This window comes from Pangasianodon hypophthalmus, chromosome 16, assembly GCF_027358585.1.
Source record: "Pangasianodon hypophthalmus isolate fPanHyp1 chromosome 16, fPanHyp1.pri, whole genome shotgun sequence".
Lineage (NCBI taxonomy): Eukaryota > Metazoa > Chordata > Actinopteri > Siluriformes > Pangasiidae > Pangasianodon > Pangasianodon hypophthalmus.
The window spans coordinates 17,422,449-17,446,337 of record NC_069725.1 but is presented as its reverse complement, the minus strand read 5'-3'; the positions used below and the strand labels follow the sequence as shown (position 1 = coordinate 17,446,337).

Genomic DNA, 23,889 nt, shown 5'->3' with positions numbered 1-23,889 from the left:
TACTTTTTATAACATTCTATTTATTTTTAGCCAAAGCCCAAGAGGAATGAATCTAATTCATTTGAAAAACAGAAATGCTTGACCAATTAAACAATAATGAAAAGTCCATATTTAAGAACCATGTGCAACAATTTCATTCTTTGTGGGCTTTGGCTAGAAACAAATACAATTGTATGGACATGTAAATGGACAGAATTTGTAATTATTTAACATTTTAGTGATGTACTCACTTTTAAAATACTCTAAAAGATAATGCATGTTCATTTAACTAACAAGTAAAGGCATGCACTTTGATAGAAAGTTATCTTATGAAATAAAAGTCAAAGTGTAAATTTATGTTAGGTGGAGACTGCTGCTGAAATACAACAACCATCAAACACTGGAGGCAGTGGCCTTTCAAAAGAAGAGCTCAACATTACAAAGTCTGTGACTATGTCCAACCCAGAATACATAGTCTACACAGACAGTTAGCTTGAACAGGCGCGACCCTCCTACTTCAAGCAGAAATGGCTGGGGACAGAGCACATTGTGGCCTTATCCAAGGAGCTCTTCTGCTGACTCATAAGAAACACTATGACTAAAATGATTACAATTGCAAAAGCCACAGAGGACTCCAGATACCCCAGCAAACATGAGGTCAAAGTGATTGGTGGAGTACTACCCAGTGATGAAAGACAGGTCATCAAACATTGAGTGGGTAAGTAGCTTTTTGCTTGTTTTTGATGTTTATGTCAAAAATTTGGGTGTCTTTTGTCATCTTTTAATGTTTACTATTTGTACCTGGCATATGCATTTTGCTAAAAAGCTTATGAAGAGAGTCTCAAATGTCAGAAGTCCAAGGAAGGCCAAGGTTCCTCCTTTGAAGGAACCATGAGAGGATGGGGAAATCCATGCAGATGTTGCAACAAGTGACTACAGTGGAGATTCCAGTGCATCACCATTAGTCTGGAGTAATCATCTGTTAGAGCCAGCACCCCAAGCAACACCAGGATAGCAGTGATGAAGCATGTATTTTTAAGGGAGCAAGACCGACAAAGATTCTAGTTGCTTACCCTTGTTTCAGAGATGTGGATCACGTAAGTAAATGTTTGCCCCTTGTAACCAGGCCTCACATTTTCAGCTCTTCCAAGTATATGGGGGGCATCTTGACATAATTTTCATATTCCTTACACATTAGGTCTTTTTGAAGGGACATCAGTCATCAAAGTGTTTGACCAGGACTAGTGATGGAGATTCTTTTGTTTCAAGGATTTTTCTATCTGTAGTTGTATGTATTTTACAGGTCCCGGATGACCTGCGGAGAATTATTCAACCAAACAATTCCTGGTACATTTGAAGGACAGATGGGAAAGCTTCTACTCAAAGGTCTAGTTTTATAGTGTCATGAAGAAAGCCATATGAAGCCTCCAAAAACTTTGAATGGAGGTGAAGACACAACACCTTGATTTGTCCAAGTTTATATTTTGAGATCTCATGATGAGTGGGAATTAATGGTACTGCCTTGTATTGTGCCTTTTCTGTTAAACCAGTGGAGCATACCACAGCTGTGTTCAGAGCCCTGCCACTGCACTTCCTATCCAGCACCTTGATGTAGAATTATCATTTGACCATTCAGTGTCAAAGTGTGTATTAGTCCAGGTCAAAGTGTGTATTATTTGTGGTGTTTTTCTAATCTTGTACATTCCTATGACAACGACCCCTGTGTTGTCTAGTTGTGCTCGTCTCTGAAGACAACAGCATGATCACCGTTGGAAGCACGCCAGTGACCACACTGCTAATAGTATTGCAAAGGGAAATTCTCCAAGATTCCATCCATGACAGAGATTCAACCCCCACCTACAAAAAAGCCCTTGGTGAGTGGAGTCTCATGTCTGACAAAGTTGTGTTTCAGAAAAAGTTTCAGAAAAAGTCACAAGTCATCAGCCTCACCTCAGGCTACCACCCTCAGTCCAATAGCCAAGTGGAGCGGGCCAGTCAGGAAGTAGGAAGATTTCTACAGTCCTTCCGTGCTTCTAACCAAGAAGATTTGGCCCACTTCCTCCCATGGGCCAAATATGCCCAAAATTCTCTGAGGCATTCAGCCACCCAGTTTACCCCCTTTCCAGTGCATCGTCGGTTACTAAGCTCCCCTATTCCCAAGGACAGTCCTGACAGTCCTCAATGCAAATGAACTTTGCAAAGTATTCGTTCAGCTCTGTTTCTCATCTGACATACCAAGCCTTTGATTCATGTTTACTACTTCTGGTTTTGACCCACTTTTTTCTCATTTCATGATTATAGTCTCATCTTCTGAATACCTGTTAGTACATCGCATAACCCTTTGCCTGATTCTGGATTCTGGCCTTGACAGAATCCAGTCTTTATTTTTAATAAAAGCATTTGCCACAATTGTCGCTGTATCTGCCGCATAACAGAACAACCAGAAGACAAACCTTTAAGATATTGTACTATATTTTATAATCTTATAAATTATAATATAAATTTATAATTGTATATTTTATAAAAGTCAACACTGTGTCTAAATATGACGAATATTAAAAGCCACACATTGATGAACTGCTTGAACAGATATGCATGGCTCACTTTTATTCGACACTGAATTTAACCAAGGCGTATTGGCAGATTCCCTTGACTCAAATAACCTTAAAAATGGCTTTTTCCACTCTGTTTAGGTTATACCAATTTGTCACCCTTCTGTTCTCATGGACAAAATACTCTCATGGACAAAATACTCCACATGCACAGTACATATGCTTCTCCGTATTTAGATGATGTAGTCATTTATAGTAATGATTGGCAGCGGCATTTACAACATCTAAGAGCTGTCCTAAAATCCTTGAGATGAGCAGGACTCACAGCAAACCCAAAGAAGTGTGCAGTTGGACAGGTGGAAGTAAGGTATCTGAGCTTCCACTTGGGCCATGGGCTGGTGTGTCTGCCCAAACAGGCTAAAAGCTATAAGAATTCTATAATAAATATAATAGCTTGAATAATGGTGTGTTGTGACTGACTTCCCCCACTATACTAAAAATAAAATCATGGCTATGCTTAATGGACCCACTTTGAGGAAGACTACTCAAGGAAACGTAAATCATTACCTGGTTGTCTACTGAAACTTGATTAGCTTTAATGAAATCTGTAAACCTGAACCTGAAAAACACAAACCACTGTGGGAAAGATTGCCCAGTAATGGTTAAACAGGTTTCTAAAATGATATATAGTGAGCTTAATTTTAAAATCCAAGAAAGGCACATTGCAAACAGTGAGAAATTCAGGCATTACATGCAGCGCATGGACAGATGCTAATTGGCCCACAGCTTCTCTCTTAGAATGGATGATAGGTGGCCCACTGGCCTGCATGTTGCAATTTTTTCTTTTACCTTATGGTGGTAGCACACTGTGTTAACACATATAGCTAAATTGCAAGAGCCTTTTTTCTCTGACACCTGCAAATTAATGTACTGTATGATATTTAGTCATGGCTACAGACAAATGCACAAAGTTAACAGTGAGAAGGGGTGATTTCAAATGTGTGTGCCTCATATGTCAAGAGACTGTTGCAGTAATTGAGGAATTTAATATCATGAAACATTATGAAACAAATCATGGGTGATGCAAAAAATATTCAGAAGATGAGAGGGCAGCTGAAAGCTAAGGTCCATAAGTATTTGGACAGTGACATGATATTTGTAATTTTGCACCACCAGAATGGATTTGAAATGAAGTAATCAAGATGTGATTGTTGTGTAGTCCTTAAGCTTTAATTCAAGAGATTTAACAAAAAATATTGCATTAACCACTTAGGAATTACAACCATTTTTTACATAGTCCCTCCATTGTCACAGGCTCAAAAGTAATTGGACAAACTAACAATCATAAATATTAGGATTCATTTTAATGAGTTTTCTCCATTGAGATGCTTTACCAGGCCCTTACTTCAGCTACTCAGTGAAAAGTATGCTCTATTGGGTTGAAGTCAGGTGAATGACTTGGCTGTTTAAGAACATTCCATTTCTTTGCCTTAAGAAGCTATTGGGTTGCTTTCGCAGTACATTTTGGGTCATTATCCATCTGTACTGTGAAGTGCTGTCCTATCAGTTTTGCAGCATTTGACTGAATCTGAGCAGAAAGTAAGGATCTATACACTTTAGAATTCATCTTGCTACTCCTGCCATCAGTCACATCATCAATAAACACCACTGACCCAGCTCCACTGGCAGCCAAACATGCCCATGCCATAACACTGCCTCCACAAATTTGACAAATGATGTGGTATGCTTTGGATTACGAGCCCTTCCTTTACTTCTCCATACTCTTCTCTTCCCATCATTCTGGTACAAGTTAATCTTGCATCAGAACTGGTCAGGGTTTTTTAGAAGTCTTTTAGTAAAGTCTAATCTGGCATTTCTTTTCTTGAGTGTTACCAGTGGTTTACATCTTGAGGTAAACCGTCTATATTTACATTCATGAAGGCATCTCTTGATTGTAGACCTTGACAATGATAGACCTACCTCCTCCAGCGTGTTCTTGACTTGGCTAGATGTTGTAAAGGAGTTTTTCTTCACCAAGGACAAATTCTGCAGTTATTCACTTTAGTTTTATTCAGTGGCCTTCCAGGCCTTTTGGTGTTGCTGAGCTCACCAATGTGTTTCTTCACTTGCACTGACATCTCTTTGGACCACATATTGAGAGCTCCAGGAACAGCTACAAAATGCAAATTCAATGCTTGGAATCAACTCCAGACTGTTTATCTCCTTAATTTGTGATGAAATAATGAGGAAAGAGGTCACACCTGGCCATGAAACTGCTTATCAGTCAATGGTCCAATTACTTTTGAGCCTGTGAAAATGGAGTGACTATGTAAAAAATGGCAGTAAGTCCTAAACGTTTAATGCAATATTTTTGTTAAACTCTTTGAATTAAAGCTGAAAGTCTCACTTAAATCACATTTTGATTGCTTCATTTCAAATTCATTGTGGTGGTGTACAGAGGCAAAACTACGAAAATTGTGTCACTGTCCAAATACTTATGGACCTGACAGTGTATGTATATATATATATATATATATATATATATATATGTATATATATATATATATGTGGAAGCAGAAAAAATGGGCAAGCGAGTAATTTTGAGCAATTTTGACAAGAGCCAAATTGTGATGGCTAGACAACTGGGTCAGAGCATCACCAAAAATGTTCCCAGTACACAGTGATTAGTACCTACCAAAAGTGGTCCAAGGAAGGACAACCTGTGAACCAGCAAAGGGTCATGGGCGCCCAAGGCGGATTGATGCACGTGGGGAGCAAAGACTACCCATCTGGTCCGATCCCACAGAAGAGCTACTGTAGCACAAATTGCTGAAAAAGTTAATGCTGGCTATGATAGAAAGGTATCGGAACACACAGTTCATAGCAGCTTGCTGCGTATGGGGCTGCATAGCCACTGACTGTGCCCAGAGTGCCCATGCTGACCCCTGTCCACCACCAAAAGCACCTACAATAGGCATGTGAGCATCAAAACTGGACCATGGAGCAATTGAAGAAGCTGGCATGGTCTGACAAATCATGTTTTCTTTAACAGCCGTGTGCATGTGCATCATTTACCTGGGGAAGAGATGGCACCAGGATGCACTATGGGAAGAAGGCAAGCCGGCAGAGGCAGTTTGATGCTCTGGGCAATGTTCTGCTTGGAAACTTTGGGTCCTGGCATTCATGTGGATCTTACTTTGACACATACCACCTACCTAAACATTGTTGCAGACCAAGTACACCCCTTCATGGCAACGGTATTCCCTAATGACAGTGGCCTCTTTCAGCAGGATAATGTGCCCTGCTACACTGCAAAAATGTGTCTACATGACAAAGAGTTCAAGGTGTTAACTTGACCTCCAAACTCCCCAGATCTCAATCCAATTGAGCATGGGATGTGCTGGACAAACAAGTCCGATCCATGGATGCCCTAACTCTCAATTTACAGGACTTAAATTATCTGCTGCTGACATCTTGGTGCCAGATACCACAACACACCTTCAGAGGTCTTGTAGAGTCCATGCCTCACTGAGTCAGAGCTGTTTTGGTGGCACAGGGTTACAGTATTCCACTGTCACAATTAAATTTCATCTCAGGTTCACAACCATTACTGCACTGCCACTTTATACCAGTGGCAGTGCAGTAATGGTAGATATGGACCTTGTTATGTTTACTGTAATGTCTTATTGTCATGTTAAATGTTTTTGTGATTGGAGTATTTATGCCCCATGTACTCACCCCACAGTTTCCCATTTCCTCCTTCCTGCATGCTTCTTATTCCTATTGCATTTTACGTTCTGTCAGCACTGTGTATGTCATAAATGTATCTTTACACCTTGGGTCCAGGAGAAACCTTATTTCATTTCACTATTTATATGGTTCATTGCACATTATATATGGCTCTGATAACAATAAAGTCCTACCTGATTTTACTTGACTTATGTCAGAAAATGCATCCATAACATTTATAGTGAAGCTGTCAGACCTACAGAATTCTGTATCTAAACAGGGCAATCAACTACAAAACTCTACAACCACTAGACCAGTGAACTGTTCCTGGAGAGCTGGCTAATCCAGCCAATGAAGTAGACTAATTATTAGGAAGGTTGTGTTGATGTAGGGTTGAAACTAAATTCTGCTGGACAGTCTATCTTCAGAAAAATGGAGTTCACTGCATTAGACCATTTGAACCCTGTGCTTTAAAATGCACAGCCTCTGGCTACTCCATTTCTGAACACTCCAATAGAGCAATCCATGGCAGAATGGAACTTCCCATCAGCAGTACCTGTGTGTAGACAGAGGCAGAGCTTTGTTACTTTCTCATTGGAAAACAATCAACCATACATCTTTAGTGTGAAGGCAGTATAAACCATACCATGACAAGCTAAGTGGAACAATTCTGCAAAGCTTTTAATTTTACTCATGGCATGTCATAAATGTTGTAGTGTATCTGATGTGATGTATTTTTAGTTTTTGTTCCCATGGATTAACCCAATCAACTTTATGCTATTGCCCTGGATAATTGGTTCACACTGCAAATAATTGTTGGAATCTAGAAATGTTTGTTTCCAGTAAGAATCACGTCACCAAAAGGAACAAGCAGTTTGCAATTAGCCCCTCAAATACCAACCAGGAGCTCAGGATTGGCTTCTGTCGTGGGCACGATTCCACTATATCTCACAAGAATCGGCAATGAATGGGGAGACCCATATTATCCCCTGATTGATGATGGCTCTCCTGCTTTTGGAATTAAACTTAGAATTTACATTCTGTTATAAGTGCAAAAAGAAACATTGCCTGAATATGTGCCTTAGGTTTCCATTTCCAAATGGAGTTTCCATTTCCAAATGGAATTTCCATTTCGATTAACAAAATTAAACATGGCAAATTAAACATTAGCTGGCTTTGGGTGGTGTGCAGGGTTGCCAGGCATCAGAAAACTTTCAACACAACTACATATCAAAAATCAGACAAAAGACCTGAAACTAACCTAAGATGATTGTGCATTGGAAATGAAGGGCATTTACTTATTTGTCTCAGTCTTTGCGCTTTAATTGACTAAATGTTTCCACCTGCAACCTTGTTTCAAAACTATCCCAATGTGATGGAACAAACCTGGCAACCCTGCTAATAAATCTCAAGGGGGTCTGAAGTTATGCAGCTATCTGTACCTCAAACGTGTTTTTGAATCCTGTGTTCTCATCTGTACTGAGCAGAATCTCATATCTGCAGCACTAAAATTCCCAATTGCCGTGCTGATTCTCTAACTTGGATTGGATCCGTCAGGAAATACCGTCTAAAACCAACAGAGACAGAAAGAGAGAGTCTTCACCTACTGTATGTGATGTCAGCTGTCAATAGTATATGTGCCAGCTAGTATGTAAGTACACTACTACGTTAGCATAGTGGCTCATGAAAAACATGCATTGTTAGGAGAGGCATGCTTAGGAGAGGCATTTAAAAAAAAAAAAAAAAAAACTTCTGTAGCCTCTCCTGATTAAAGATAAACAGGAAGCTACATTTTCAAAGGGAATGTGAGCTTAAGTTTAAATGTAAGCGGTAGTTTATGATAAATAGCCTACTTTACTATGCAGTCTGAAGACGTATTGAATCAAGAGCCTCATATGGAACAATATAATATACATCAATACCCCTACTTAAAGTAAAAAAGTTGTTTCTTTATTTCATACATTTAATATTCTTAGTTAAATTGCTCATTCACAAGATTGTTTGCACTCCCTACAGATTAACCTTCTTGGGGAAGTCTTGTAGTATCATCAGTAGGAAACATAAAATAGTCAGTCTTTTCTGTTGTTCTTACTGCTCATGCAGCAAAAACTCTCCTAGAAAAGATGGGAGTAAAAAATATGTTGCAGTGAGCTGTCATAGAGCCTCAGACAGGTAGTTGGTTAGATTAGAGTGACAGCTGGACTTAAGGTAACCAACAGCTATCATAGCTTCATGCAGAAAAATAAGGTGTTCATCATTACCTAGAGAACAATTAACAGCCATTAAGGAGGCTAAATGCGTGTGTGTGTGTGTGTGTGTGTGTGTGTGTGTACTCTGTGTGTGATCACAGCAGGGGCATTGGCTTACCTCCTCTCCACAGCCCAGCTAGATGCTGAACACTCAGCTGTCATGGAGCTCTCTTCCGCAGGCCAGCAGGGAAAATTAACACACTGTTCACTGCCTCTAATTTGTGCCAGACTGCTCCCATCAAGAGCTTGTCACAGAGGCTACAGAGGGGGCACTCAAAATGATGTGCAGAAGGACCCTTCAGTTGTGTTCCTCTCCTCACTGCTGTAGTAGTGGAACACAGTGGCAGATAAGAATGCACCGAATCGCTGGTGATTGGATGATCCACATCTAGCTTGTACACTAAAATGTTTTTCAAATATATAACAGTAAACTTGGGCATAATATCCATTTACAAATTTGGAAAACCTTTTTTCTTGACATTTAGAACTGGTAGCACCAATAGAAGTATAGTAGCTTCCAGGGCTCAAATTCCCACCACACAATTAATTAGGCCTTGACCATGAGCGTTACAGCTCTTAACAGTGTGTCATTTATGAAGAGTGAGAATAGTTCATTTTAGTACTCTGACCAGTTTGTTTTCCCTGGTCCCACTCTCTGACATTAAGTCTTCTGCATGGCATTTTGCCACCATAGACATGTGTGACATTTAGCGTGACATGAGGTGAGGTTCATGGAAGCAGGGACTCTGTAGGGCCAGATGGAGCAGGGTGGGGCACAGTGGTTGGGGTTCTCCTTGGTGCCTTACACTTACAGCTTTCAACAACTAGTGAAAGACATTAATGACTCTCAGAAAAGATAATGATAAAATTGTCTTTTGGAAGCAGGGGCATGCTTGAGCACCGGTTTGTGAATGGAGGGCAGAGCCGGAGAAGGTGAGTGGTATGGATTGCACACATGCGGGGAATTGGACAAATTAATATGTTGCGATGAGCTGTAGCGAGGATAAAAAGGAGAGAGATAAGCACCTCAAGAGAGAGAGAGAGAGACAACCAGCACGTAGCCATGTGTGTGCGTGTGAATTTATAAAATAAATCCACTGAAAAGTGAGAGTAAAAGATAAAGGATAAAGCACCTTTTGAGTTGTTCCAAGCCTGTCTCCAGCTTTCTCCTTCCCTACCCGAACCAGGGAAGGAAGAGAGTTCATCATGGAGGCCAAGATCATCATGTCCCTCGCCAACCTCTACCAGACCCAGCATCAGGCCCTCCTCCAGCTGCTCCACAAGCAGGAACAGCGCATCAAGGACCTGCTCGATGCCCAGGCCATGGATCGGCAAGTGCTCCAGGGCCTGGTCCAGCATGCAGGTATTCCAGCTGTAGCCTCAGCAGCCGCCAAGGCCATGCCCCACATCGCCCTAGCCAAGCGTTCTTGGAGCTTTAGTTCTTTGAGAGGTCCGAAGAGGTGTGGGGCTGGCCTGATGGAGAAGCCCAACTCGCGGCCTAGCAGCTGCTGGTCGCCAACATGTTGGAGTACCAGGGCCTGAAGTGGGCGATTTTGCAACAGATTGGCCGCATCCCTGAACAGAACCATCAGCGCTTTTGCTTCCTGACCCTCCGCGAGCTGAGCCAGCCATTGATGTTCACCCAGACGCTCAGGTGCACCTGCTAAAGATGGTTGCTGACAGAGGGATGTGGCGCCGTAGAAGTGATCAACCTCATGGTAATGGAGCACTCACTCACTCTCTCTCGCTCGCTCTCATACCTCCCCTCCTCTTCCTCTTTTCCCCATCCCTGCACCACAGAAACAGGGGCCAAGACACTTGCTCAGACACTTTTTCAGTTCAGTCCAAAATTTTCTATGAGATTCAGGTTAGGACTTTGCAATAGCCACTCCAATAAGACTTTGTTGTCTTTAAACCATTTTGTAACAACTTTGAAGGTATGCTTAGGATCATTGCTGAATGCGCCAGTTGCCACCAGGTTTTAACTTTCTGGCTGATGTATAATCCTCCTTCCTTATGATGTCATCTATTTTCTGCAGTGCACCATTCCTTTTTTCCAGCAAAAAATACATCCCCATGCTTTAAAGTAAGGATGATGTTCTTTGGATTAAAAGCAACCTTTTTCCTCCATACATAATATTGATCATTAAGGCTAAACAGTCCAATTTTTGTTTCCTCTTATCAGGGAACACTCATCCAAAAGACAAGTTCTTCCTCCTCATGATCAAATGCAAACCCCAGTCTAGCTTTTTAATGCTGGTCTTAGAGTAGGGACTTCTTCCTTGTGCAAAAGCCTTTCAGACCATGGCAATGTAGGGCTATCTTAACAATGGATGTACATACTTTAGAGTGAGCATGGTGCGGTGTGATTCCTGCCCTATTAAGCCTCTATTAGCACTTGTTGCAATTCCCATTTTTTACCATTTGGTGCAATAATAACACTATGGAAGCCTAATGGGGCAGTGAGCACATTGCCCCACAATTGAGCAACATCTAGAAAGGTGAGCAAATAAATGGAACATCAGCTTATATCTGACAAATGGAAACATTGTTTAAATTGTTGGTCACCCAAAAGAGGTAATTAGTACTTCAATGGAATTTAAAATGCAAGGAGTTATGAATGGGGACTTTATAAAGATTAACATTTGTTGAACAGCTGATATACAGTCTTAGGCACATGCAAAGAAATGCTATAGAGCAAAGATGCCTTCAAAAATAATAAAATTAAATGTTTCTACATTTAAAAAATACTATAAAGAGCAGTAAAGAGTAATAAATGAAACGAAGTCAATATTTGGTGTGATGACTCTTTGCTTAAAAAATAGCAGTCTCAGGTACAATTTGTGCAGTTTTATAAGGAAAATAGCTGGTAAGTGTTACTGAGCATCTTGCAGAACCAGCCACAGTTCTTCTGGAGACTTTGACTGCCGCACTGGCTTCTTATATTTGCATGCAAGCCCAGCAGTCTTCATTATGTTTTTTTGTCTGAAAAGTGGTTTCTTACATAATATGCTGTTTTCTTTACTGATATACAATCATTTTTCTGTAACATTTAAGTTAAAATTTGTAGGTTTTTGTACTGACTCGATAATATAGAAGTCATAAAATAAAAATCTATAAAGTTTGTACTAAGAAAAAATAGGGTGCCTAAGACTTTTGCACAATACTGTGCAAAAAAGTGATTCAAAAAGCTTAAAAAAGTGATTCAAGATTTCAGAATGTTGAAATGTAATCAAACCAACATGATATAGTTAGAAATCCCAGTCTACTTAAATTAGTTCTGAAATAATCATAAGCCATATGTCACATGTAGAGAAATGAAAGTAAGTATGCTGACAGAATATGTAGAAGAAGAGTGCCTGCAAACTCCTCTTTAATGCAGTTTTATAAGAAAGTTCCATGCAGAGAAAAGTAATGCCTTTTAATTACATTCTTCTCTACATCCATGGCAAAATAAACTTGAGTAAGTTCTTACTCATATTCCTAGACTTGACTTTTCATTCTGAAGTGGCAAAAGACAGAAATGTCTGAAAATTTTCTCAAACTCAACAAAACTTATTATAATTAAAAATAATGAACTTAAACTAATGTAGTATTGTACTGTCCACTCTGTCAGTCATAAATCCTATCAGAAGGTCACTACCATTCAAATTTATGCAGATTTATTTCTGTACTGTTCTCTTTGAATAGTTTGCCTTGAAATTAAACCGAAAAAGCAATATTCATAATGTAAAAATTATAATTGCCTATTTTGGGAGTAATCCTGTTTTTGGGAAAGCTAAGTGTCTGTGTGTATTGATGAGAAAAGATGACTAATGAAACAAATATTTAAAGTGATAACTATGTTTAGGAGCACAGTAGTGGATGTTCACTGGAGTGTTTTTATAACTGCAACAAGGAAATGAGCCAGTGGAAATGTCCAGGACTAAAGTAATAGAACAAGTCTGTGTGGATAACCATAACAAAACCTAATCCTTTTCCTTTATTTTATTAATAGCTTGGTTTTACTATTTTCTACTATTTTTAGATTAATAATAGTGGCATGAAATAACACATAGGGAATTATGCAGTGACCAAGAAAAGCAGAGCTATTCCATAATTTAAGTTCTTGATAGTGTAATATTTTGGTTGCTTTCTGGATCAAGATGCTACATCATCACTTTTGATGTCAAAGGTTTGTACACAACATGTAAGACAATTAAAATATAAATGCAATCTAGTTTGTCAAAATTTTTGTCTGGCAGTGTAAAACAGCAAGGAAATTTTTTTTTTTTTTTTTTTTTTTTTACGGATGCAGTTTTCACTTTCTTGTCTATTACTTTTTCTTCTATATGCTCGTAACCTGATATTTAAATTTACATTATTAGAATAGTGTTACTGTAAAACAATAAACAACTAAATTAAAAGGATGAGAGCTGTGTAGAGACAGCCTATGTGAAAGTTTTATAACTTCTGACACAATGTCTCTAAGTCATTGCAAAGATTCATAGTGATTTGTGCTATTACAAAAATATGAATGGACAACCAAACAATTTTTGCAGCCTATTTGCTTTTTGTGTGATTCCTGCAGATCCAATTTCTGTGATTTTGTTCCAAGGCTCGTCATCTCTAACTGTCAAAGCTTGTTATTGTATAGGGCCATAGAGTGCAAGCAAGTAAGCCATTTCTGGGTGCCATTTGTTTTTAATCATCATATACCCTTATAGTACAAGTTACACATCACTCTATAGTCTATAGTATAATAATCTAAAAAGTATTAATAATAATAATAATAATAATAATAATAATAATACAACTACATTTTAGTACACTGTCCCTAGGGACATAGTGATATAGTTCTGTTTTCTTAATGTTCTCCTACATTTTTACAGATTTGTTGTTGTTGGAAAGTATGTCAGTCAATGCTAAAGTATTTTTACTTGCAACACTAAGTCTTAAGCTACAATAACCAATTTTGTTTTTCTTACTGAATCAATAAAGAAAGAGAAAAATACCTCTGGTGTTCGTGCACTGTTCGTTCACATATCCTCATCATAATGGATATGTCATGTCATCAAGCCACAAACTTGACATGAAAGGACAAAGTTCCAAAGACTGTGCACAAAATGCAGCTAATGAAAATAGTTTACATTTTATTTTACAAAACATTATATGAAAATGAAAAATCTAGTAGCATTTTCACAAATAAACATGTGTATAACTTCAGTAGAAAGTTAGCTACGTTAATACAACATTGTCAAACCATTGTTGAGCCAAAAAACTTTAACAGTAGCTTGAACACGAAAATTATCCCAAACATTAACTTCTGTTATTCTATATGGTGTCACTACTGATACAATGTAAATGGAAAGCAAAAGAACTCAGGATAAACCTTGAGTTTAGACCTTGGTTTTAAGTTACACTCAGAATAATGTGGAATTGTGTGTTTTCTTGTAAGACAGGGGAGGTAGTTTAGTTTGCTATTTACCATTGTTGTGGAATTGTGTGTCCTGCTTGGTTGGTTATGGTGTGTGTATATTGTTCTCCACTGTTTCAGACTGTTGGTACTAATAATGCCATCAAATACATATAAAATTTTATAAAAGTCTTCAGAAGATGGTCCATTCACCAAGTAAGGTCTATCTGAATTCTTCTTGGATATGCATATGCAATGAGATTTTTGTCTTTTTTTTTTTTTTTTTTTGCTGCTTTCAAGAATTTAGTCGTTGACACTTCTAACAGCTTTATTGGGCCGCCTCACATATTTGGTAGAGGTGACCCTCTCAGGTCTACCCAAGTACCATTCAGAATTAACCATCTGCTTAAGACAGTTACCCATTTGCCCCAACTACACAAACTGCTAACTCAGCCTTTTGTGCCCAAGCAGCTCTGAGAGAAATTACATCAAGCTTGAAATTTAGCATTTTAGATACACCTCAGTTTGAGTATTAGCAGAGTGGTTTTTTTTTTTTTTTTTTTTTAATAATGTTCACAATATTTACACATGGGATAGCCATGACTTTCTAGCAATGATTGGTTTCTAATAATGCTTTCACATTTATATGACAGAAATCTCACAATGTTATGAACAGAAAAATACAACAAAGTTAATCTGATCCTGCAAAATTTTGCCATCAAAGGAAAACCTAATGGATTAATAAGCATGGTGGTAGGCAGTTAATTGAGAGGACAATAAAGCTCATTAAAACTCATTTTTAAACCAGACATGATAAGTGTATGTCTTCTAATTGGTTGTGAGAGGGTAGTTATGCTGATAAATCAGTATGTGTTCTGACATGCCCACACAGTTCTGAGTAGGCAGAAATCAGGAGCTTATAAAGCCAAACTAAATGAAAATTTTGTTTAAGGATATAGATTTATTCAATCTACCATTCCTAAATGCTTATTAAATTACATATCTTTAGTATCACATAGGATATCTTAAAAGTTGAATATCTTAGAAGTTGAATCCATGTTACCAGGATTAACATAAGAATAAGAATGTCATAAGAATACTGAATTCAAGTAATATGATTTTCATAAATGAACTATACAACTGGATCATACTTACATCTGTATATAATGAGATCAGCAATCATCATAGCCACAAAAAGAAATTATGTGTTAAAAGTGTTAATATTGATCGGTGCCAAAATTTTGGTTGGCCTGCACAGTGGTCACTTTCAAAATCATTTAATAAAAAAGGATGTGCTTGTTACCACAAAAACATTCAGAATTGTGGTTGACATGGACACAACGAGGGCACATCATGATTTTTTACTAAAATTCCAGAAAACAAGATGTTCAGTGAAAGGAAGAATGGAAATAATGTGGTACTACTTTTCACAAATTCACCATGCCTTTTAGTGGGTAAAATAAATTCACTGTTCTTCTATTATGCACATATCCCAAAGGATCACTTAGAGGATCACCCTGGTTTCCATGCTCTCAAAGTACTTCCACCAGCATACAGTTAACCACAGATCAGAGAGACTGAAACACAGCTTATTTAAAAACTGCATCCAGGCTGGATTCCAAAGCACTCTTTTTCAGACTGACTTTTTTATGCAGTTAGTGCTGCTTTAGGCAAATAACAACTTGTTTTTATAAAAACATGACTGATGCCCTCCCTCCACCCCCCCACCCCACCCCCACCAGCTCACACGCACACACACACACACAAACACACACAACATTACTTCCATGCCACTGACCATTTGCTACCCTTCCAGTGATATGTGACCCAGTTTTATTTGATTTCATTTGTTCACTTTCATTACTGTTTTTCTTTTTGATTTGCAGAAATGTCAGAATAGGGACCTGAGACAATTATTTGGTCTGACAAAGTGGGCTCTTTTCTAGTACCCACTGTCTCAGAAATGAACTTAAAAATGCCTTTGAAAGTGTGTTCTTCAGTTACAGCCTACAGAAGCATGGATGATTTTTTTTACACAGGAAATGTCAATTAAACACACTTTTATTTCTGCTTGATTATGTAATATCATAATGAATAAGGTAATATCAGTGTAATATCAGTTATTTTGGCTTAAATTAATTAATTGGCTAGCAGTAAATATCTTTTTTTTTAATTGACTCTCGGATACTAAATCAAAAGCTCCCCAGTCATAACACTTTAACTATGTCGATTTGGTTGCATACTTCTTCTTCTTCTTTGGTCCCTAGCTGCTGACAGGGCAGGGTTGCCTCTGGAGCCAGTACACTACTGGATTTCAAACTTCACTTGTGATGCCTTTATATGTTTTACAATCCATGGCAATGGCCTTGGTGTTGTGGAGACTGAGTCAGTGATTTTTCAGGTCTGCCTCAATGTGCTTGGACCATGTCTTCTTTGGCACAGACCTTGCACCTTCCAGTCCGCTAGTTTTTAATTGCCGCCAGAGAAGCTGATATGGTACACGGGTGGTGTTCATTCGGCAGACATACCCAAGCCACCTCAGCCAACTCAATTGAATCGTCTCTTTGATCATCAGCTGGTTGTTGCATCTTGTCCGGATGCACTTGTGAATTCGATCACGAAGGGAAACACCCAAGATCTGCTGCAGACATCGCATTCGGAAAACCTCGAGTTTGTTCAGCTCTGGTTTGAGCAAAGTCCACGTTTCTGATCCATACAATAGAATTGGCAGGATCAGCATCCAGAAAAGGTGGATTTTGGTCTTGATGGAGACATTGGCCGCTTTCCATAGGCACCACTTGAGCGAAACAAATGCTGCTGTTGCCTGGCTGATTCTGCTATGGACTTCAGTGGCAAAAGCAACTTTCTTCTCCTGGACCAATGATCCCAAATATTTGAATTCTTGCAATTGTTCGATTTGGACTCCATTGAGGTGAACATTGGCATGTGAACCATCTGTAGTCAGGACTTTGGTTTTGTCCGGGTTGATCTTCAGGTCATATGGCTGGGCGATATGAGCGATGCCATATAGGATATCGGTGCCTTCGCCATCCGTGTCAACGAATATGGCACTATCATCGGCAAACATCAGATCAGTCACAAAGCTTTTGTCTTCATACTGGACTCCTTGCCTGCCCTTGAATACATTTCTCATAATGGCATCGATCACTGTATTGAACAGCAGAGGAATGGTGATATATATACACACTCAATTAATGTGACTAAGAATGAGTCTTACTTGATTTGTAGATTTATCCATAGGATTAATGTGAGTTGCAATGTTTTATGTTGATATACAGGTGATACAGTAATAAAATGAACTTTTTCTTAAAAGTGCCTTAAAGCCTTTTTAACCACATAACTACTGAATTCTCCATTCTAACTGATCAGAAGGTGTTGATTAATTTCATGGCTCTGGCCTGTTGGATACAAGAAAAATCACAGGTTTATATGAATGACTTCATCCTAATATTTATTAGCAGTTTTCAATAGTACTAGCTAGTTCACAGGGACTGGTTTGGTGAATGCTCTGTATCATGATAAGTAATTTTTTTACACAAAAGACAACTAAAAAAACAATAAGCTGACAAGTAAAAAAAAACTGCATGCATGCACATACGCAGTATGCAGAACAGTAAAGTGTAACACAAACAGCTTCACAACCCTTTAGGATTTGCGATGGGTAATAGGATTTGATAATTTGGCATAAATTCAAATTTACATAACTTTCACTTAGCCCAAATGTAGTCACTTAGAAAGGTATGACTGGTGTCTTCTTCAGTTTTGGACTAGAGGTTAAAGGCTATTGTAGCTAAAAAGTAAGGAAAACTTACAGGCCTCATTTATCAAGCTGAATACGAATGGCTGTATTTGAGACATTTTGATTTGAATAAAAAACATAAACATAAATGAAAAAATCTCCATCCATCTTCTGTACTGCTTATCCTACACAGGGTCGTGAGGAGCCTGGAGCATATCCCAAGGGACTCGGGGCATACCCTGGTTGGGGTGCCAACCCATTGCAGGGCACAACTGCACACACACACCCAATTGTACACTATGTACAATTTAGAGATGCCAGTCAGCCTACAGCGCATGCCTTTGGACTGGGGAAGGAAACTGAAGTATTTGGAGGAAGCCCCCGAAGCACAGGGAGAACACGCTGGCTCCACGCACACAGGGCAGAGGCGAAAGTCCCCCAACCCTGGAGAAGCCCCCAACCCTGGAGGTGCAAGGCAAGCATGCTAACCACTAAACCACCATCCCTCCCTGTATTTTACTGGCATAGAGGTGAGTCAAAATAAAGCTGACTTCTAAAAGTCTATTTTTTCCTTTTGCTCATCATTTGTGCTGTGTGAGCTTTGCCTATTATAGAGTTCTGTGGGCATCACTAAATGCAAATCAGCTCTTACCATGTACTCACCCAGTAATTTATGGGTGATTGACATTTATCAACATACACACATGAACACAAAGAAAATCAGCATTTCCAAAACTTTTCTAAGTCTGACATAAATCTTTTGTTGGGTTTGGCTTACACAAACATTTACACACAAATTTACTATTAGAAAACAGTTTTAACTATAAAAGTAGGGAAAAGGTTTGAACCATAATGTTTTAACAGTAGTTGAAATGGCATTTTGTGCAACCAAGTCCATTTTATTCTTGAACTATTTAATCAAAACTGATTTGTGGCTGGATTTGGAGACAGAAACTACTATAATTTAACTAGCTTACATCACCTTGCACCAATATAATTACTTGCTTCACTGATGTCCTTCACACCTGGTTAGTCTCATAAAAGGGAGTTGTCACAACAACTATGCCCAAGCCATCCATCACTTCACACTGAAAATAGTGATTAACATGGTACTAGACAGGTACTACAGAGCACTCAGTTAAGAGAAAAATAAATTTAGTAACAGGCAGAGTGAGGGAGATAGAGACACAGGGAAGTTATAAAGCCTTTGAATCTTTTGTTTTTCTGTAGGAGATAAGGAGATTACACTAATTTGTTCTTTTGCTGAAAAACAATTAAATCTCATAGGGAATCTGTTTGTCCAATTTAACCCATGTTTACCAGAATACTAACAATAGAATTTATGCATAGCTCGAGTTCTCAGATACTGCCATTTTGTTCTAGCAACAGTTTTTCATTTCATAAATATGTACTTTTGTTAAGAGGGCTAATGTTTTTTAATCATTCAAAGTGGAATAAAGATTACAGGAAAATGGATACTTTTATGGACATTAAGGAAGCCCCTTCAGGCCTTTAATAATATATTTCATTATGTATTAATTAAGGAATAAAACACTCTAGAAAAGAGTCAATAGTCAAAATAGTCGACAGGGAGGTGTGATGCAAACTTGATTATTTTCCAATAACAGCACATCAAGTGCTTTATTCCTCTTTAACCACAGCAATTTGTCAACACTAACAATTTAATTAAGGAACAACAGAGCTAATGTGGAACATCTGCAAAACCAGTTATAACAGCTATAAACAGTTATCTCTTACCATTCTCTCTTTTTTCTCTCTCACTTGAAGTTAAAAAAATGGCAACTTGTCATGTTACTGAGAAACAACGAAGCCATTTATTGTGAAGAATTTTCTGTGTCAGAAAACATATAAGGAACAGCTTTCCTGCTGCCAGTTACAAAGACTTCTTCCAATGTCCAAATTCATGAAATAATATTGACATTCTACAAGTCTGTCTGGGAAAAAATAGATGTAGAAATGATGCCTAATGTCAGGATTAGAGAAATAGGCATTGTCAGGAAGGAATTAAGCAGATTATGGTTATCAGAATTTGATGACACACTGACATTGATTCATCTGATGGAGTTAAAAAAAAATGCTAAAGGCAACAGATAATCTGCCCTATTGCAGCATGGATTTCTGCCATAGTTAAAAAATTATCAAGGGATAACAATCAATTCAATGAATGTGACACTATTGAACATACACAAAACAATATTAAAAGTATTCACAGTCCTTGCTGAATTCTGTATTAATACTACATTAATATTCTCATTTTGTAAAATTGAAAGAACACACAAACTATTTCTTTTCAGTAGAGGAAAAAGGCAGTTCTTGGAATTAAAGCACTACAAACAACATAAGCTAGAACTTACTTAGTTAGGATTGTATGTGAAGAAAGACCTGCTACTACTATTGCATACTTAGCTATACATAACTAACACAGCAGTATCAGTAGATAAAGTGCAGTCATGGGTGGGGTGTGTTTGGCCCTGTGCCCCCACTCTTCCTGCAACTAGATTCAAGTAACTGCTTGACCCTTGCCTGTCATTAGCCCCCGCACACCCCCACAATCACAGGCTATCTGCCTCCAACCCAGTTACCTTTAGCTGTGGGAAAGAACAGAAGACTGCAGCATTAATATGGCGGTCCAGTTCTGTTGCTCTCCCATGTTGTCAATATGTGGCCAGAAACATACAATACAAACAATACTAGTTTATCTTTTGCCCTTTTACCCTCTTTGCCTTTCTTTACATCCAAGGCACTGTGCTCAGACTTATAACAGCACCATTATTTAAAAATTCCATGATAAAAAATAAAATTAAATCTCATTTGTATTGCATTGACAGTGCTTGCCCCACCACTGGGACATCCCATCCCATCTATGATGTAATTAGCATGGTGCAAATCATAATCATAGCATAATCAAGTTGTCAGTCACACTTAGCCCTCATGCACATCAGTTGTGTAAGACAATGAAGAGTGGCAAAATGGTGAAAAAAGACTAGTCAAAATAATGGAGCAGAACTAAAAGAGAATGATCCACAAACCTAACACTACCAGCAAGGTTGCTGTTGATAACCTGGTGCCTAGTAAATATTAAATACACTTAACTGTATTTAAAATATACTGAATGTTGTCCAAGTATGTTGTAAATATGCTAACAAATTTATGTACTTAAAATTCCAATTTTAATCTGTTTGGGCAACTCCAGCATTCAATTATACGTTATGAGAAGAATCTATTATGGTGGCCCAGAAGGGTAAGGTACCTAAAAAAAAGTCAACTGTAAAAAAAAAAAGTCATCTTTAAATAAAAAGTCAACTTTAAAAATAATACATTTCTGGGAATTTTAATCAGGGACATCATGATATTTTTTTTTTTTTCGGTTAAAATAGCATTCATAAGAGCAAACTGCCATGTAAGGAAGACTGAGACAGATGCAATTGCAGGCAGAATAGCTTTAATGAAAGTCCATGCAAACAATTAAAAAAACTAGGCAAAGTTGAAATAAACAGGCTTAGTTCAGGCGATCGGCAAATAGAATACACTAGGCTAGGCAAAACTCAGAAAACAAGGAATACGATTAAGGTCAAACCAGAACACTACTACTGTGGCAGAGAAACCAGGCTTAGTAACATCGGAAACACAGATAAGCTGAGCATATACTTCACAACAGATGTGTGAATGAAAGTCTCTTTAAAAGGGTGTGTGTGCGTGTGTGTGTGTGTGCGTGTGTGACTGTGTCATTGAAACCAGGTATGTATAATCAAAAGTCCGGTGACTGAGAGCGAGGCAGTGTGTCTGTGTTCTGGGAAGCAGAGTCCATGGCGGCCATGTTTGTAGGCCACAGTACTTGTTGGGAACTGAAGTTTGTTGTCTGGTTGACCTGACACACACATATGGTTTATAATTTAGAACTAGGCCTGTAGTTTGTAATGTTAATTGTTAACCTTGATACCTAGCTTATTTTAAAAGAAGTGCATTAGCTTGCTACATCAGTTACCTTGGATCGAGTAGGACTGCAGTGGAGAAGTGTTGCAACTATTACAGTGTACATGTCTGTCGGGAAAAAAATGAGAGACAAAAATAAATTGTGTTGTATCTCATAATATGTATTTTCTTTTCACCTATTTTGTAGTCCTACATAACCCATAGTAGCCTGTGGTCTGACTATCTTTCTCTAGCTTAGCTTAGCTCTTGGATAAAGCCATGAATGTCCTTGCTCTCAAAATATGACCATGAAACATAGTGAGTAAATGAGTTCAGAGTTTATGACTACTTTGCTATACAAGACTTCAATAAGTATCTCTGCTGCGGTTAAACACAGAGTACATACACATGTAGTTTATACAATTTTATTTAAAATTTTATAATGAGCTTAATTACAGCAAATAACTCATTAGTGTTAGCATTCCTGACCTTGTTAATGGGTAATTAATTTTAAAAAATAATAAATTAAAAATTACTAAATGCAACATTAGCAGCTACAACTGAATTGTAACAATCTTCTGGTATTTTTTTCCCACTGTACAGACATAACGTGTAAAAGACATGCATTATGTATATCTGGCCATGCTCCCTCCAAAACCACGGACAATACTATCATCAATAAATAGGGGACAAGATAGGATGATGGCATATTGCACATGATCTCTCAAGCCTAGGGGAGAACACACATCCCTTGAATGTACAAGTGCCGATGGTCAATGTTCAAAATATGAGTTTCCCGGGTGTTATCCCAGCCAGACAATTTTCACTTAAAAAAAAAAGAGAGATTTCTTCTCATTACATTTTTTTCACATACAGGCCTGTTGTGAATCTAACCTAACCAAATTCTCTACAGAACTTGTAGCTCTGCTGGAAAATGGAAAAGTCTTATGAAGTCATTTTCTATCACAAGCCTAATTACAACTCTATTCCCCCTTGACCAATTTCTCATTCAGAGCCTTCTATAATAAATATTAACAAATGAATCTGAGTTAATGTTTTTGAATTAAGTGGCTGCAGCCGGTCACCGTTAATAAGTGCTTCATTCACCAGCTCATTATAACATGGCTCATAATTTATTAGCATTACTCCCTAATGCCTTAATAAAGGCCCATTATATAGATGATCTTTCCCTTTCAAGCGGCCACAAATTCAGAAGTTGGAAAAACAAACTGAAAATATGTTACAAATCCCATACCCATTTCCTGATTGTGCCTGACTCTGGGCAGAGCTGTGAGGTGTGTCCCAAACCTTATTAGGTCTCATGAACTGAAAAAAAGATCATAAAAGATCATTTGTAGGAAGTCTTTAAAATATGGTTTCTGGATCATATTTAGGTCTGACCTTGTTGAGAACAAGAAATGGTTCCCAGACTTGCTGTTTAGAATTAGTCTTAAACTGGGTCATTAATCAGTTCATATGTTTCATACTTCCTTTAGACCAGCTTTGAACATCTACTCAGTAGTTATTTGTATGGCTGGGCATATTTTGCAGTATAAATGCAGTGCAACATACTTATTCATACTTTTGCACCAATATGTTACATCTATATGTAGTTGAATTCATAAAAGAATTTAACGTAAAACAAAGGAACAGAAATGTGCAGTCTTTAACTGTCAGGGTATGTGTGAGCAGTATGTTACTGTACTGAGAAATATTTCTTATTTAATAAGGTTGGCATGTAGAAAGAGAATTATTTTAAAGAGAAACGCTGCAGAGAAAATTCATGCACCACCACTTGAGCAATCTTTCTGACAGAGTGGAACATTTGTCCTTGTCATCACTGCCAATATTCGAAGGTGCTTAAGACAAAATGTTTAATACTGTTGAACATCCTGTAGTGTGGAGAAACACTGACTGTCTTGGGTGAAAATGTAATCCTGTAATCTTTTAACATCACGCATAAAAGACTGATAACCAGTGAGATCCAAGAAGAAGTGTGGCCTGCAATGTTTGTTTTTATGTAAAGTCATGTAAGATTTCTGGTTCTCAGAGTCAAGACCATTGATTTGTGAGCATGAAAGTCTAAAAGTGTTAGGATTGTATAAATCTTGTAGTGTGGCCCATGCATTACACCTTGAACCTCTCTTTGAACCACTTTGATGCATGGAGACCAAAAACAGCACATGTAAATATGGCACAGAGGTTTGAGTCTGGATCTACTTCATAAAAGTAGATGAGAACAGTTCCCAATGCAATAAATGCCTTAACTTAGTAGTTGCGAAGTTAAGTAAT

The 23,889-nt window shown here is 38.1% G+C and overlaps 1 long non-coding RNA gene across 1 annotated transcript; it reads left to right on the top strand.

Annotated features, from left to right (window-relative positions):
* The first annotated feature begins 346 nt into the window (after positions 1–346).
* Positions 347–4,882, top strand: LOC113530885 (uncharacterized). The gene is made up of 3 exons (XR_003403190.3): positions 347–697; positions 806–1,076; positions 1,283–4,882. It is a non-coding gene; the product is annotated as an uncharacterized LOC113530885 (long non-coding RNA).
* Positions 4,883–23,889: the final 19,007 nt, after the last annotated feature.